We start from the raw sequence: 17,206 nt of genomic DNA, 5'->3' as shown, positions 1-17,206 counted from the left end.
GTAGTGCTATTGCTGGGTCATGGGGCAGCTCGATATTTAGTTTCCATTAGTAAAATGGAATGCACCATTATCTATTCCCACCAGCAGTGCATAAGTGTCCCAGTTTCTCCACATCCTCTCCAACATTTATAGTTTCCTGTTTGTTTAATAGCAGCTGTTGTTATAGATGTGAGGTGGTATCTCATTGCAATCTTTTTTTTTTTAAATATGGAACACTTCACGAATTTGCATGTCATCCTTGAGCAGGGGCCATGCTAATCTTCTCTGTATCGTTCCAGTTTTAGTATATGTGCTACCTAAGCGAGCACTCTCATTGTAATCTTGATCTGCATTTCCCTTATAGCCAATGAAAGTGAGCATCTTTTCATGTGTTTCTGAGCCATCTGTATTTGCTCTTCAGAAAAATGCCTATTCATATCTTTAGCCCATTTTATAATTGGGTTGTTTGTTCTTTTGTTGTTGAGTTGTGTGATCTCTTCATGTATGCAGATAATCAGACTTTTGTCCAATATGTGATTTCCAAATATTTTCTCCCTTTGAGTTGGCTCTCTCTTCACCTTTTTGACTAAGTCATTTGAAGTGCAGAAGCATTTGATTTTGAGGAGTTCCCATTTATCTATTTTTTTCTTTTGTTGCTTGTGCTTTGAGTGCAAAGTTTAGGAAGCTACCTCCTATTACTAGGTCTTGAAGATGTTTCTTTACATTTTCTTCTAGAAGCTTTATAGTGCTAGTTCCTATATTTAGGTGTTCGATCCACTTTGACTTATTTTTGTGTAGGGTGTAAGATAGAGGTCCTCTTTCATTCTTTTGGCTATTGATATCCAGTTCTTCCATGCCCAATTATTGAAAAGACTATTTTGTTCTTTTTCAGAGGATTTGGGGGCCTTGTCAAAAATCAGTTGACCATAGATTTGGTGGTCTATTTCTGCACTCTCAATTTGATTCCTTTGGTCAATACTTTGTGCCAGTACCATGCTGTTTTGACCACTGTGGCTTTATAATAGCCGGGGAATGTTAATCTTCCCACTTCGTTCTTCTTTTTTAGGATGCTTTTAGCTATTCAGGGTCTCTTTCCCTTCCAGATGAATTTGGTAATTAGCTTTTCTAAATCTTCAAAGTAGGTTGTTGGAATTTTGATTGGTACTGTGTTGAATCTGTAAAACAACTTGGGGAGATTTGACATCTTAACTATATTTAGCCTTCCTATCTGTGAGCAGGGACTGTCTTTCCACCTATTTAGATCTCCTTTGATTTCTTTTAGCAATGTTATGTAGTTTTCTGAGTACAAGTCCTTTACATCTCTAGTTAAATTCATTCCTAATTACTTGATTCTTTTAGTTGCTATTTTGAATGGATTTTTTTCCTTAACTGGCTTCTCAGCTAGGTCATTGCTTGTGTATAGAAATGTTACTGATTTTTGCACATTAATTTTATATCCCGCCACCTTGCTGAATTTGTTTGTTAGCTCAAATAACTTTGCTGTAGATTTCTCAAATCTTCCAAGTATAGTATCATATCTCCTGCAAATAATGAGAGTTTTACTTCTTCCTTTCCAATTTGGATGCCTTTTATTTCTTCGTCCTGTCTGATTGCTCTAGCTAGAACTTCTAGCACATATTGAAAAATAGTGGTGACAGTGAGCATCCTTGTCTTGTTCTTGCTCTTAGGGGAAAAGATTTCAGTCTCTCCCCATTGATTACGATGCTGGCTATTGGTTTTTCATATGTTCCCTTTATCATATTGAGGTAGTTACCTTTGATTCCTATCTTTTGAAGTGTTGTCAGAAAAGGATGCTGAACTTTGTCGAATGCTTTTTTCAGCATCAATTGAGGTGATCAGGTGATTTTCCCCTTTTGCTTTGTTAATGTGCTGTATTACATTAATTGATTTTCTTGTGTTGAACCATCCTTGCATTCCTAGTGTAAGTGCCACTTGGTCATGGTGTATAGTTCTTTTTGTTTGTTTCTTTTATTTTTTTATTTTTGTATAATTCTTTTTATGCGTTGTTGGATTCAATTTGCTAATACTTTATTGAGAATTTTTGCATCTATGTTCATTAGGGAACTTAGCCTGTAGTTTTCCTTTCTTATAGCATCTTTACCTGGTTTTGGTATTAAAATGATATTAGCTTCATAAGATGAGTTAGGTAGAATTCCTTTTTCCTTAATTTTTTGCAAAATTTGAGCAGAATTGGTGTTGGTTCTTTTTGGAATGTTTAATAAAATTCCCCTGTGAAGCCATCTGGCCCTGGGCTTTTCTTTGTAGGAAGATTTTTGATAACTGAATCTCTTTATTGGTTTGTTGAGATCTTCTGTTTCTTCCTGAATCAGTGTAGCTTGTTTGTGTGTCTCCAGGAATTTTTCCATTTCATCTAAGTTGTCTAAGTTGTTTAGTTTGTTGGCATATACATACATACTGTCCTCTTATGATTTCTTTTATTTCTTCAGGGTTGTGGTAAGCACCCCTTCTCATTTCTGATTTGTTTATTTGCTTCCTCTGTTTTTTTTCTTTGTCAGTCTTGGTAATGGCCCATCAATTTTATTGAATTTCTCAAAGAACGAACTTTTGGTTTTATTGATTCTTTCTATTGTTCTTTTGTTCTCCCATTCATTTACCTATGTTTAATCTTTGTTATTTCTCTTTTTCTGTTTGCTTTGGAGTTAGTTTGCTGTTCTTTCTCAAGTTCCTCCGGGTGTGCTGTTAAGTCCTTGATTTTTGCTCTTTCTTCATAAGCATTTAGGGCAATAAATTTCCCTCTCAGTACAGCCTTTACCACATCTCATAAGTTATGATAAGTTGTATTCTCATTTTCATTCATCTCCATATAGCTACTGATTTCTCTAGCAGTTTCTTCTTTGACCCACTGATTGTTTAAGAGTATGTTATTTAATCTCCATATATTTGTGAATGTTCTTGTTCTTTGGTAGTTATTGAGTTCCAGCTTCATTCCATTGTGATCAGAGAAAGTGCTTTGAATAATTTCAGTGTTTTTAAGTTTATAAAGACCTGTTTTGTGTCCCAGCGTATTATTTATCCTGGAGAATGTTCCATGAGCACTAGAGAAGAAAGTATATCCTTGTGCTTTGGGGTGTAATGACCTATATATGTCTGTTAGGTCTAATCATTTATTAAGTTATTTAAGTTCTCTATTTCCTTGTTGGTCTCCTGTCTTGTTGTTCTATCTGTAGAGAAGAGTGGTATATTTAAGTTTCCAAGTGTTATTGTTGAAACATCTATCGCTCCCTTCAGTTTTGCCAGTGTCTGTCTCATGTACTTTGGAGCTCCTCGATTGGGAGCATAAACATTTATCACTGTTATATCTTCTTGGTGAATTGACCCTTTAATTAGTACAGAGTCCTTCTTTGTCTCTTATGATGTCTTTACATTTAAAGTCTGTTTTGTCTGATGTTGGTATAGCTACTCCTGCTTCCTTTTGGTTATAACTTGTGTGGAACATCTTTTTCCATCCTTTTACTTTCAATCTATTTATGCCCATGCATCTAAAATGAGTCTCTTGTAAGCAGTATATAGCTAGATTATGTTTCTTAATGTATTCTGCCAATCTGTATCTTTTAATTGCAAGTTTAGTCTGTTAACAAAGTTATTATTGAAAAGGCGTTTCTTGAATCCAGTATCTTATCTTTTTTTTTTTATTTGTCAAATCCATAAATTCTTTTCCCTCTTTCTCTTTGTGTTCTTTACATTACTGTTATTGGTACTCTTCAATTCTGTGCCCTCCTCCAGACCTTCCACTCCTGTCTTGTTTTTTCAGCCAGCAGAACTCCTTTTAGTATTTCTTGTAGGGCCAGTCTCTTGTTGACAAATTCTTTCAGGACTTCTTTGTCTTTGAAAACTTTAATCTCTACCTCAGCTTTGAAGGACAGTTTGGCTGGGTACAGAATTCTTGGTTGGAAGTCTTTCTCTTTCAGGATTTTGAATATATCATACCACTGCCTTCTTGCCTCCAGGGTGCTAGTTGGGTAGTCTGAGCTAAGTCTTATTTTGTTTCCCCTGTATAGTAGTAGATTGTTTTTCTCTTGCTGCTTTCAGGATTTTCTGCTTCTATTCAACATTTGACAGACTGATTAGTATGTGTCTTGGGAAAGGCCTATTTGGATTTATTCTGTTTGGAGTTCTTTGGGCTTCCTTGACTTGTATATTTATGTCCTTTATGAGGGTTGGGAAGTTTTCCTCCATTATATCCTCAACTACTCTTCCTAGCCCTTTATTCCTCTCTTCTCCTTCTGGGATACCAGTGATTCTTATATTTTTGTGCTTTGCTTTGTCTATCATTTCCCTGAGATTATTTTTTCCATCTTTTTTGGCATTTGCTGTTTTGAGTCTTTGACATCAGTTATCCTGTCCTTTATATCACTTATTCTTTCTTCTGTCTCTTCAGATCTGGTGTTGTGTGCCTCTACTATGTTTTTTATTTGGTAAACAGTCTTTAATCTCTGTGATATTCACTATTTTTCTATTTATTCCTTCAAATTCCTCTTTATGCTCTTCTTCTATCTTCTTGATCTCCTTTATGTCATTTTCTGTACCACTTATTTTATTAAGTAGAGTTGTATGAACATCTTTGATGAGTTATTCCAAGGTCTGTGTCTCCTCTGGTGTTTTAATTTGGTCATTAGGCAGGGCTATAGCTCTCTGTATTGTGATAAGCTTAATGATCTGCTGTCTTCATGACATCTAAATATCTTGATTAATTTACTTTGGGAGTTGATTTCTTTCAGTAGTCTAAGGCCTTGTGTTTGTGGGATGGTTGTAACAGCAGAGAGCAGGTTTTAGGGTGGGGCATAAAGTGCGGTGATTTGTTTCAGGGCAGGTATAGATAAAGGTTCAGGATGTTACGCTGATACTTGTGAATGTGGGCGCCCAGCGGCCAGGGAGGATATAGCTGTGCAGGTGCACCAGTCTGGGGAACATAACCCTGGTGTGCACTGGTTTAAGGCACAGGGTCTTCTGTGCGCATGTATAGAGTTGTGGCAGCCGATCAGCGTTATGCCTTCATGGATTGGGGGCAGATGTGAAGCTGGCTGCACAGATCAACACTTTCTCAGAGCTGGGAAGTCTGGCTGAGGGCCCAGCGCATGCACAGTTCTAGGACTGCTGTAAAGTGTGGTTCCCAGAGCTGAATGATGTGATTGGGGGCCCATGTGCATGCATGGGCCTAGGAGTGCTGTAAACTGATGCTCAGAGCTCAGGATGAGCAAAGTGAGACTGTGTGACACTATGCAGCCCATCAATTTTTAATGGTATTCTTCAACTCCTGTGTATTACCTAATAGTCAATGATCTAATAAAATCTCTTTCTCTCTCCCTTCTAAGTTTTGTTGTTTTGCCTGTATTTTTTCCTTTTTATTTTGGAAATTTGTAAATAAATGCAAAAATAGCTAAAATAATGTAATAAATCCAGTGTACACATTACCAATATTCAACAATTATCACGTGTTGGCCAATTTTGTTTCATATATATTCTCCAAATCTACATATCCCCAGATGATTTTGAAGCAAATTTAAAACATAGCTTTTCATCTGTAACTAGTTCATAATGTACCTATAAAATATAAGAACTATTTCAAATTGTAACACAGCATTACCACTCTACCTAAAACAAATTAATAATTCCTTAATATCATAAAATATCCTAGTCAGTGTTCATTTTTCTCCATTTTTTTTTATAGGTTTTTTGAGTCAGAATTCATATAAGTTCTGTTGGTATTGGTTGACATATCTTTGCCATGTCTCCAAAGCTTCTCTTAACTTAAAGGTTCCTATTACTGAGCACTTTTTCCTTATTTATTGGCTATTCATATGTCTTGTTTTATGATGTGTCCAAGTCTGTTGCCCAATTTTTAAAAAGTGGGTTGTCTCACTTGAATTATAGTTCTGTGTATATTCTGGATATAAGTCCTTTGTCATATATATGTGTCCTGAGATTTTTCTCTCATTCTATGATTTGCCTATTCATTTTCTATCTTTTGATGAGCAGAAGATTTCAATTTTGATAAATCCATTGTATCGATTTTCTCTTTTATGGTTTATGCTAGTTGTGTCATGTATAAGAAATCTTTTTTCTCTAATGTTTTCTTGTAGAAGATTTAGAATCTTACCTTTAGTCTAAAGGTAAATTTTACCTTAGTCTAAAGTCAATTTTTGCATATGGTATGAGAGTCAAGGTTTTTTTTTTCCCTTCCTTCCTCCATTCTTAAAATTATTTTGGCTATTCTTTGGTCTTTTTCACTTTTAATATAAATTTCGGAAACATCTTTGCAATTTATACCTCCTCCCCCCCAAAATCCACTGGGATTATAATTGGGATTGCATTGAATTTGTAAAATGGAGAAAATTGATATCTGAGTAATATTGAGTCTACTGACCTATGAACATGGTATGTTTTTCTACTTCTTTAGGTTTTCTTTAATTTCTCTCGGTAATGTTTTACAGTTGTCCATTTATAGGTCTTTCACACACTGTGTTAATTTTAGCCCTAAGATTTCTGCTTAACACTAGTGGTGTACGGTTGTTTTAGTTTGTTAAGCTGCTGGAATGCAATATAGCAGAAATGGAATGGCTTTTAAAAGGGGGAATTTGTTAAGTTGCAAGTTTATAGTTCTAAGGCTGTGAGAACATCCAGACTAAGGCATCCAGGGAAAGATACCTTGACTCAAGAAGGTCAATGATGTTCGGGGTTTCTCTCTCAGCTGGGAAAGCACACGATGACATCTGCTATCTTTCTCTCCTTATTTCATAAGTCTTCTTTGGGGATGTTTTCCTTCTGCATCTCCAAAGGTCTCTGGTTGTGTAGGGTTTTTTTAAATACCAAAAAAAGACAAAGTAAATGCAAACATTCCTATTTTGATCATTCCATTCTATATATATAATCAGTAATTCACAATATCATCACACAGTTGCATGTCCATCATCATGATCATTTCTTGGAACATTTGCATCTATTCAGAGAAAGAAATAAAACGAAAACAAAAAAAATTTATGTAGGCCATACCCATTATCCCTCCCTTTCATTGATCACTAGCATTTCAAACTAAATTTATTTTAACATTTGTTCCCCCTATTATTTATTTTTTTTCCGTATGTTCTACTCATCTGTTGACAAGGTAGATAAAAGGAGCATCAGACACAAGATTTTCACAATCACACAGTCACATTGTGAAAGCTATATCATTATACAATCATCATCAAGAAACATGGCTACTGGAACACAGCTCTACATTTTCAGGCAGTTCCCTCCAGCCTCTCCATTACGTCTTGGTTAACAAGGTGATATCTACTTAATTCTTAAGAACAACCTCCAGGATAACCTGTCCACTCTGTTTGGAATCTCTCAGCTATTGGCACTTTGTCTCATTTCACTCTTCCCCCTTTTGGTCGAGAAGGTTTTCTCAATCCCTTGATGCTGGGTCTCAGCTCATTCTGGGATTTCTGTCCCACGTTGCCAGGAAGGTCCACATCCCTTGGAGTCATGTCCCACGTAGACAGGGAGAGAGTGGTGAGTTTGCTTGTTGTGTTGGCTGGAGAGAGAGGCCACATCTGAGCAACAAAAGAGGCTCTCTTGGGGGTGACTCTTAGGCCTAATTTTAAGAAGGCTTGACCTATTGTTTGTGGGGTTAAGTTAAATATGAACAAACCCCAAGACTGGGGGCTCACCCTATAGCTTTGGTTGTCTGCACTGCTTGTGAGAATATCAAGAATTCAACTTGGGGAAGTTGAATTTCTCCCCGTTCTCAGGATTCCCCAAAGGGGACTTTGCAAATGCTTTTCCACTCACTGATCAAATCACTCTGGGATTCATTGGGGCATCACTCCGGACAAACCAACAAAATTTCATGTCCCACCCAAGGTTCCAAGTATTTTATGGTGTTCAATCAAGGTATCTACATGAGTTATATTAGGAAATGTACTAGTCAAAATAGAAATTTTGTGCCAAATAAACATTTTTTTTGCTTTATTCTCACACATAAGTTGAAATTTTAAAATATTAATTACCATCTATTTTCAGCACCCTGCAGTAATGACATTTCTTTGTTCTTCCACGTGCAAAAACATTTCTAAAATTTGTACATTGAGTCACTATTATTACACACTCTAGGCATTCCTAGATTATACCATCTCAATATTTATCGTCTGTCTTTCTTTCTGATTTCATTTATGCCCCCAGCCCTCCTCCCTCTATCATTCTCACATTCAGTTTCATTCAGTATTTTAACATAATTGTATTACACTTGGGTAGTATGGAGCTGTCCATTTCTGAGTTTTTATATTCAGTCCTGTTGCACAATCTGTATCCCTTCAGCTCCAGTTACCCAATATGTTACCCTATTTCTATCTCCTGATGGTCTGTGTTACTAATGAAATATTCCAAGTTTATTCATTAATGTCAATTAATATCAGTGAGACCATACAGTATTTGTCCTTTTGTTTTTGGCTAATCTCACTTAGCATAATGTCCTCAAGGTCCATCCATGTAGTTACATACTTCATAACTTTATTCTGTCTTACAGCTGCATAATATTCCATCATATGTATATACCACAGTTTGTTTAGCTACTCATCTGTTGATGGACATTTTGGATGTTTCCATCTCTTTGCAATTGTAGATAATGCTGCTATAAACATTGGTGTGCAAATGTCCGTTTATGTCCTTGCCCTTTTTCCTTTGAGTAGATACCTAGCAATGGTGTTACCAGGTCATATGGCAATTCTATATTCAGCTTTTTGAGGAACCGCCAAACTGCCTTCCACAGTGGTTGCACCATTTGACATTCCCACCAACAGTGAATAAAAATAAAAGTGTGCCTCTTTCTCCACATCCTCTCCAGCACTTGTCATTTTCTGTTTTATTGATAATGGCCATACTGGTGGGTGTGAGATGATATCTCATTGTGGTTTTGATTTGCATTTCTCTAATGCCCAGGGAAGTTGAGCATCTCTTCATGTGCCTTTTGGCCATTTGTATTTCCTCTTCTGAGAGGTATCTGTTCAAGTCTTTTTCCCATTTTGTAATTGGATTGGCTGTCTTTTTGTTGTTGAGTTGAACAATCTCTTTATAACTTCTGGATACTAGACCTTTATCTGATATGTCATTTCCAAATATTGTGTCCCATTGTGTAGGCTGTCTTTTTACTTTCTTGATGAAGTTCTTTGATGCGCAAAAGTGTATGATTTTGAGGAGTTCCCATTTATTTATTTATGTTTTCAGTGCTCTTGCTTTGGGTGTATGTTCTATAAAACCGCCTCCAAGGATAAGATTTATAAGATATTTCCCTACATTTTCTTCTAACAGTTTTATGGTCTAGGTCTAATGTTTAGGTCTTTGATCCATTTTGAGTTAACTTTTGTATAGAGTGTGAGATATGGGTCCTCTTCCATTCTTTTGCATATGGATATCCAGTTCTCTAGGCACAATTTAATGAAGAGACTGTTCTGTCCCTGGTGAGTTGGCTTGACTGCCTTATCAAAGATCAATTGTCCATAGATGAGAGGGTCTATATCTGAACACTCTATTCTGTTCCATTGGTCAATATATCTGTCTTTATGCCAGTACCATGCTGTTTTGACCACTGTGGCTTCATAATATGCCTTAAAGTCAGGCAGCGTGAGACCTCCAGCTTCGTTTTGTCCCCTCAAGATACTTTTAGCAGTTCCGGGCACCCTGCCATTCCAGATAAATTTGGTTATTGGTTTTTCTATTTCTGAAAAGTAAGTTGTTGGAATTTTGATTGGTATTACGTTGAATCTGTAAATCAATTTAGGTAGAATTGACATCTTAACTATATTTAGTCTTCCAATCCATGAATACAGTATGCCCTTCCATCTATTTAGGTCTTCTGTGATTTCTTTTAACAATTTCTTGTAGTTTTCATTGTATAGGTCTTTTGTCTCTTTAGTTAAATTTATTCCTAAGTATTTTATTCTTTTAGTTTCAATTGTAAATGGAATTTGTTTCTTGATTTCCCCCTCATATTGTTCATTACTAGTGCATAGAAACACTACAGATTTTTGAGTGTTGATCTTGTAACCTGCCACTTAGCTGTACTCATTTATTAGCTCTAGTAGTTTTGCTGTGGATTTTTCGGGGTTTTCGACATATAGTATCATATCATCTGCAAACAGTGAGAGTTTTACTTCTTCCTTTCCAATTTTGATGCCTTGTATTTCTTTTTCTTGTCTAATTGCTCTGGCTAGAACTTCCAACACAATGTTCAGTAACAGTGGTGATAGTGACATCTTTGTCTTGTTCCTGATCTTAGGGGGAAAGTTTTCAGTTTTTTCCCACTGAGCATGATGTTAGCTGTGGGTTTTTCATATATTCTCTTTATCATTTTAAGGAAGTTCCCTTGTATTCCTATCCTTTGAAGTGTTTTCAACAGGAAAGGATGTTGAATCTTGTCAAATGCCTTCTCTGCATCAATTGAGATGATCATGTGATTTTTCTGCTTTGATTTGTTGATATGGTGTATTACATTAATTGATTTTCTTATGTTGAACCATCCTTGCATATCTGGGATGCATCCTACTTGGTTATGATGTATAATTCTTTTAATGTATTGCTGGATTCGATTTGCTAGAATTTTGTGGAGGATTTTTGCATCTATATTCATTAGGGAGATTGGTCTGTAGTTTTCTGTTTTTGTAATATCTTAGCCTGGTTTTGGTATGAGGGTGATGTTGGCTTCGTAGAATGAGTTCGGTAGCTTTCCTTCCTCTTCAATTTTTTTGAAAAGTTTGAGCAGGATTGGTACTAATTCTTTCTGGAATATTTGGTAGAATTCACATGTGAAACCATCTGGTCCTGGACTTTTTCTTTTTGAGAAGCTTCTTAATAACTGATTCAATTTCTTTACTTATGATTGGTTTGTTGAGGTCATCTGTTTCTTCTCGAGTCAAAGTTGGTTGTTCACGCCTTTCTAGGAAGTTGTCCATTTCATCTATATTGTTGTATTTATTAGCATATAGTTGTTCCTAGGATCTTCTCATTACCTCCTTTATTTCTGTGGGGTCACTGGTTATGTCTCCTCTTCCTTTTCTGGTCTTATTTATTTGCATCCTCTCTCTTGTTCTTTTTTGTCAATCTTGCTAAGGGCCCATCAATCTTACTGATTTTCTCATAGACTCAGCTTCTGGTTTTATTGATTTCTCAATTGTTTTCATGTTCTCAATTTCATTTATTTCTGCTCTAATCTTTGTTATTTATTTCCTTCTGCTTGCTTTGGCATTAGTTTGCTGTTCTTTCTCTAGTTCTTCCAAATAGACAATTAATTCCTCGATTTTTGCCCTTTCTTCTTTTTTGATATAGGCATTTAGGGCAATAAATTTCCCTCTTAGCACTGCCTTTGCTGTATCCCAGAAGTTTTGATATGTTGTGTTTTCATTTTCATTTGCCTTGAGATATTTACTGATTTCTCCTGTAATTTCTTCCTTGACCCACTGGTTGTTTAAGAGTGTGTTGTTGAGCCTCCACGTATTTGTGAATTTACTGGCACTCTGCCTATTATTGATTTCCAGCTTCATTCTTTTATGATCTGAGAAAGTGTTTTGTATGATTTCAGTCTTTTTAAATTTACTGAGATTTGATTTGTGACCCAGCATATGGTCTATCTTTGAGAATGATCCATGAGTGCTTGAGAAAAAGGTGTATCCTGCTGTTCTGGGGTGTAATTTCCTATAAATATCTGTTAAGTCTAACTCATTTATTGTATTATTCAAATTCTCTGTTTCTTTATTGATCCTCTGTCTAGATGTTCTGTCCATTGATGAGAATGTGGAATTGAAGTCTCCAACTATTATGGTAGATGTGTATATTTCCCTTTTCAGTGTTTTCCACATGTATTTTGGAGCATTCTGGTTCGGTGCATAAATACTTATGATTGTTATGTCTTCGTGCTGAATTGTTCCTTTTATTAGTACATAGTATCCTTCTTTGTCTCTTTTAACTGTTTTACATTTGAAGTCTAATTTGTTAGATGTTAGTATAGCTACTCCTGCTCTTTTCTGGTTATTTGCATGAAATATCTTTTCCCAACCTTTCACTTTCAACCTATGTTTATCTTTGGGTCTAAGATGTGTTTCCTGTAGACAGCATATAGAAGGATCCTGTTTTTTAATCCATCCTGCCAGTCTATGTCTTTTGATTGAGGAGTTCAATCCATTAACATTTAGTGTTATTACTGTATGGGTAGTACTTTCTTCTACCATTTTGCCTTTTGTATTTTATATGTCATGTCTAATTTTCCTTCTTTTTACCTTTACTCATAGTCTTCCTTTCTACACTCTTCTCCACACCTCTCTCTTCTGTCTTTGTATCTGTCTCTAGTGTTCCCTTTAGTATTTCTTGCAGAGCTGGTCGCTTGGTCACAAATTCTCTCAGTTATTTTTTGTCTGAAAATGTTTTAATTTCTCCCTCATTTTTGAAGGACAGTTTTGCTGGATATAGAATTCGTGGTTGGCAGTTTTTCTCTTTTAATAATTTAAATATATTATCCCACTGTCTTCTTGCCTCCATGGTTTCTGCTGAGAGATCTGCACATAGTGTTATTGGGCTTCCCTTGTATGTGATGGATTGCTTTTCTATTGCGCTTTCAAGATCCGCTCTTTCTCTTTGCCTCTAACGTTCTGTTTATTAAATGTCTTGGAGTATGTCTATTTGGATCTATTCTCTTTGGGGTATGCTGCAATTGTTGGATCTGTAATTTTAAAAGTCTTTCATAAGAGTTGGGAAATTTTCAGTGATAATTTCCTCCATTCGTTTTTCTCCTCCTTTTCCCTTCTCTTCTCCTTCTGAAACACCCACAACACATATATTCATGCGCTTCATATTGTCTTTCAGTTCCCTGAGTCCCTGCTCATATTTTTCCATTTTTTTCCCTATAGTTTCTGTTTCTTGTCATATTTCAGATGTTCCGTCCTCCAGTTTTGAAATCCTATGTTCTGTCTCTCGAAATCTACCATTGTAGGTTTCCATTGTTTTTTTCATCTCTTCTACTGTATCTTTCATTCCCATAAGTTCTGTAATTTGTTTTTTCAGACTTTCAGTTTCTTCTTTTTGTTCTTTCCTTGCCATCTTTATATCCTCCCTCAATTCATTGATTTGGTTTTTGATGAGGTTTTCCATGTCTGTTTGTACATTCTGAATTAGTTGTTTCAGCTCCTGTTTATCATTTGAATTGTTGGTATGTTCCTTTGACTGGGCCATATCTTCAGTTTTCCTAGTGTGATTTGTTATTTTTTGCTGGCGTATAGGCATTTAATTACCCTAATTAGTTTATTCTGGAGATTGCTTTCACTTCTTTTATCTAGGGTTTTCTTGCTGGATGAATTTGTTGTCTATCTGTTCTTTGACATTCCATTCAGCTTTACCTGGACCTTTAGCTTAAGTTTTGTTTAACAGAGGAGAATTTTTCAGTTCTTGTTTTCATGTTTCTTGCCCTGCTTGTGTGGTGCTTTCCCCCCACACACACACTTAGGAGGGTCTACTTAGATATTTAGACCCCAGCCAGATTTTCCCAGACCAAACTGGCCTCCTATCAGGAGGAAAGAGTCACCTATGTCGGTTTTCCCTGAGGGTGAGACCCAGAAGGTTGAAAGACTTTCCTGTGAAGTCTGTGGACTCTGTTTTTCTTATCCTGCCCTGTGTGTGGCGCTTGTCTGACTGCAGGTCCCACCGGCATAAGATGATGCGGTACCTTTAACTTTGGCAAGCTCTCCCTGCTGGGGGCATGGTGGAGAAAGAGGAGAGGTTGTAGGCTGGTTTTAATGGCTTCAAATTACCAAGCCCTGGTGTCTGAATTCCTTGGTGGAGGAATTCCACCTGAGTTAGGCTTCACCCCTCCCTTGGGGAAGGCACAGGCTCCAGACAAGCCCCCAAAAGAGCTCACTTCTCTCTAAGCCTGGGGCAGTTGCAGCCTGAAAAGTCCTGCCGCTGTATCCAGAGGCAGTCAAGCCTTTGTAGATACACAGCCACGAAAAACTCTGTTTCCTTCTTTTTTTTTTCCTCCTTTTCTGTCAGTCCTGCCCCCTTGGCACTGGGGCAAAAATGAGCAACCTCCGCTTTGACCAGGTTCACCTAAGCTGGGGGCCTAGTTTTAGTAGTCAGAATTTGTTAATTAGTTCCACAATTGGCATTTGATTGTGCCCAGTCCCTGCTGCTGGTAAAGTCCTTTCCTTTCCCCTCTGGGAAACGGCCTGTTGGGGAGGGGCGCTGGCCGCCGCCACAGCTTTGGGAACTCACGGTTCTGGGGGATGCTCGCAGCCGGTCCAGCTAGTCCAGACTGGGGTACGCTGTGTATCTGGTCACTGACGTGGCCCCAGGAGCTGTTCTGTACTGTTTCTGGTTATTTAGTAGTTGTTCTGGAGGACGAACTAAAACGCGCACGTTGTTAAGCCGCCATCTTGACCCAGCTATTTTTTTTAAATACCAAAAAAACCCAAATAAATGCAAACCTTCCTATTTTGATCATTCCAATCTACATATATAATCAGTAATTCACAATATCATTACATAGTTGCATATTCATCATCAGGATCATTACTTGGAACATTTGCATCTATTCAGAAAAAGAAATAAAACGAAAACAGAAAGAAAAATTATACATACCATACACCTTACCCCTCCCTTTCATTGATCACTAGCATTTCAAACTAAATTTATTTTAACATTTGTTCCCCCTATTTATTTTTATTCCATATGTTTTACTTGTCTGTTGACAAGATAGGTAGATAAAAGGAGCATCAGATGCAAGGTTTTCACTATCACACAGTGACGTTGTGAAAGCTATATCATTATACAATCATCTTCAAGAAACATGGCTACTGGAACACAGCTCTACATTTTCAGGCAGTTCCCTCCAGCCTCTCCACTACATCTTGAATAACAAGGTGATATCTACTTAATGCTTAAGAATAACCTCCAGGATAACCTGTCAACTCTGTTTGGAATCTCTCAGCCATTGACACTTTGTCTCATTTCACTCTTCCCCCTTTTGGTCAAGAAGGTTTTCTCAATCCCTTGATGCTGAATCTCAGCTCATTCTAGGATTTCTGTCTGATGTTGCTAGGAAGGTCCACACCCCTGGGAGACATGTCCCATGTAGACAGGGGGAGGGTGGTGAGTTTGCTTGTTGTATTGGTCCAGCACATTTTTTAATTGAGTAATTTGTCTTTTTGTTATTGAGTTGTAGCAGACTTTATATACTCTGGATTTTAAAAGCTTATCAGATATGTGGTTCCCAAATATTTTCTCCCATTCTGTAGATTGTCTTTTTAATTTCTTGATAGTGTCCTTTAACATACCAAAGCTTTTAATTTTGATAAAGTCCGTTTATCTATTTTTTCTTTTGCTGCGAGTGCTTTTGGTGCATATCTGAGAAATCACTGTCAAATCCAAGGTTATAAAGGTTCTCCCCCTGTTTTCTTCTAGGGGTTTTATGATTTTAGCCCTTATGTTTATGTCTTTGATCCATTTAGAGGTAACTTTTGTATATGGTATAAGGTAGGGATCCAACTTTTCCAAGTGGATATCCAGCTTTCTTAATACCATTTGTTAAAGAGACCATTATTTCCCCCATTTAAAGTACTTGGCAACTTTGTCAAAAAGCAGTGGATCTATAAGATGGGATTGATGAATAAATTGAGTGAGAGGAATATTCTAAACTAGCAGGAAAAAGCAGTTGGCTATAGATATGTGGGCTTATTTGTGAACTCTCAGTTCTCTCCATTGGTTAAATGTCTATCTTTATGCCACACCACACTGTTTTTTTTTTTTTTTTTTTTTTTTATTAACGGAAAGAAAGAAAAAAAAAAGGAAATTAACACAACATTTAGAAATCATACTGTTCTACATATGCACTCAGTAATTCTTAACATCATCACATAGATGCATGATCATCGTTTCTTAGTACATTTGCATCAGTTTAGAGGAACTAGCAGCACAACAGAAAAAGATAAAAAATGTTAATAAAGAGAAAAGAAAGAAAAGTAGTAATAATAGTAAAAAAAAAACCCTATAGCTCAGATGCAGCTTCATTCAGTGTTTTAACATGATTACTTTACAATTAGGTATTATTGTGCTGTCCATTTTTGAGTTTTTGTATCTAGTCCTGTTGCACAGTCTGTATCCCTTCCGCTCCAATTATCCATTATCTTACCCTGTTTCTAACTCCTGCTGGACTCTGTTACCAATGACATACTCCAAGTTTATTCTCGAATGTCCGTTCACATCAGTGGGACCATACAGTATTTGTCCTTTAGTTTTTGGCTGGACTCACTCAGCATAATATTCTCTAGGTCCATCCATGTTATTACATGCTTCATAAGTTTATCTTGTCTTAAAGCTGCATAATATTCCATCGTATATATATACCACAGTTTATTTAGCCATTCTTCTGTTGATGGACATTTTGGCTGTTTCTATCTCTTTGCAATTGTAAATAACGCTGCTATAAATATTGGTGTGCAAATGTCCGTTTGTGTCTTTGCCCTTATGTCCTTTGAGTAGATACCTAGCAATGGTATTGCTGGGTCGTATGGCAATTCTATATTCAGCTTTTTGAGGAACCGCCAAACTGCCTTCCACAGTGGTTGCACCCTTTGACATTCCCACCAACAGTGGATAAGTGTGCCTCTTTCTCCGCATCCTCTCCAGCACTTGTCATTTTCTGTTTTGTTGATAATGGCCATTCTGGTGGGTGTGAGATGATATCTCATTGTGGTTTTGATTTGCATTTCTCTAATGGCCAGGGACATTGAGCATCTCTTCATGTGCCTCTTGGCCATCCGTATTTCCTCTTCTGGTAGGTGTCTGTTCAAGTCTTTTTCCCATTGTGTATTTGGTTTGGCTGTCTTTTTGTTGTTGAGTTGAACAATCTCTTTATATATTCTGGATACTAGACCTTTATCTGATATGTCATTTCCAAATATTGTCTCCCATTGTGTAGGCTGTCTTTCTACTTTCTTGATGAAGGTCTTTGATGCACAAAAGTGTTTAATTTTGAGGAGCTCCCATTTATTTATTTCTTTCTTCAGTGCTCTTGCTTTAGATTTAAGGTCCATAAAACCACCTCCAGTTGTAAGATTCATCAGATATCTCCCTACATTTTCCTCTAACTGTTTTATGGTCTTATGTTTAGATCTTTGATCCATTTTGAGTTAACTTTTGTATAAGGTGTGAGATGCGGGTCTTCTTT

At 36.8% G+C, this 17,206-nt stretch overlaps 1 non-coding gene across 1 annotated transcript; it reads right to left on the bottom strand.

The window, feature by feature from the left end:
* Window positions 1-201: 201 nt before the first annotated feature.
* Window positions 202-308, bottom strand: LOC143689139 (U6 spliceosomal RNA). Its single transcript, XR_013178605.1, has one exon. It is a non-coding gene; the product is annotated as a U6 spliceosomal RNA (small nuclear RNA).
* Window positions 309-17,206: the final 16,898 nt, after the last annotated feature.

This window comes from Tamandua tetradactyla, chromosome 6 (assembly GCF_023851605.1).
Source record: "Tamandua tetradactyla isolate mTamTet1 chromosome 6, mTamTet1.pri, whole genome shotgun sequence".
NCBI classification, from domain to species: Eukaryota; Metazoa; Chordata; class Mammalia; order Pilosa; family Myrmecophagidae; genus Tamandua; species Tamandua tetradactyla.
The sequence above is the reverse complement of the archived record's forward strand: the minus strand, read 5'-3'. Positions and strand labels throughout refer to the sequence as shown.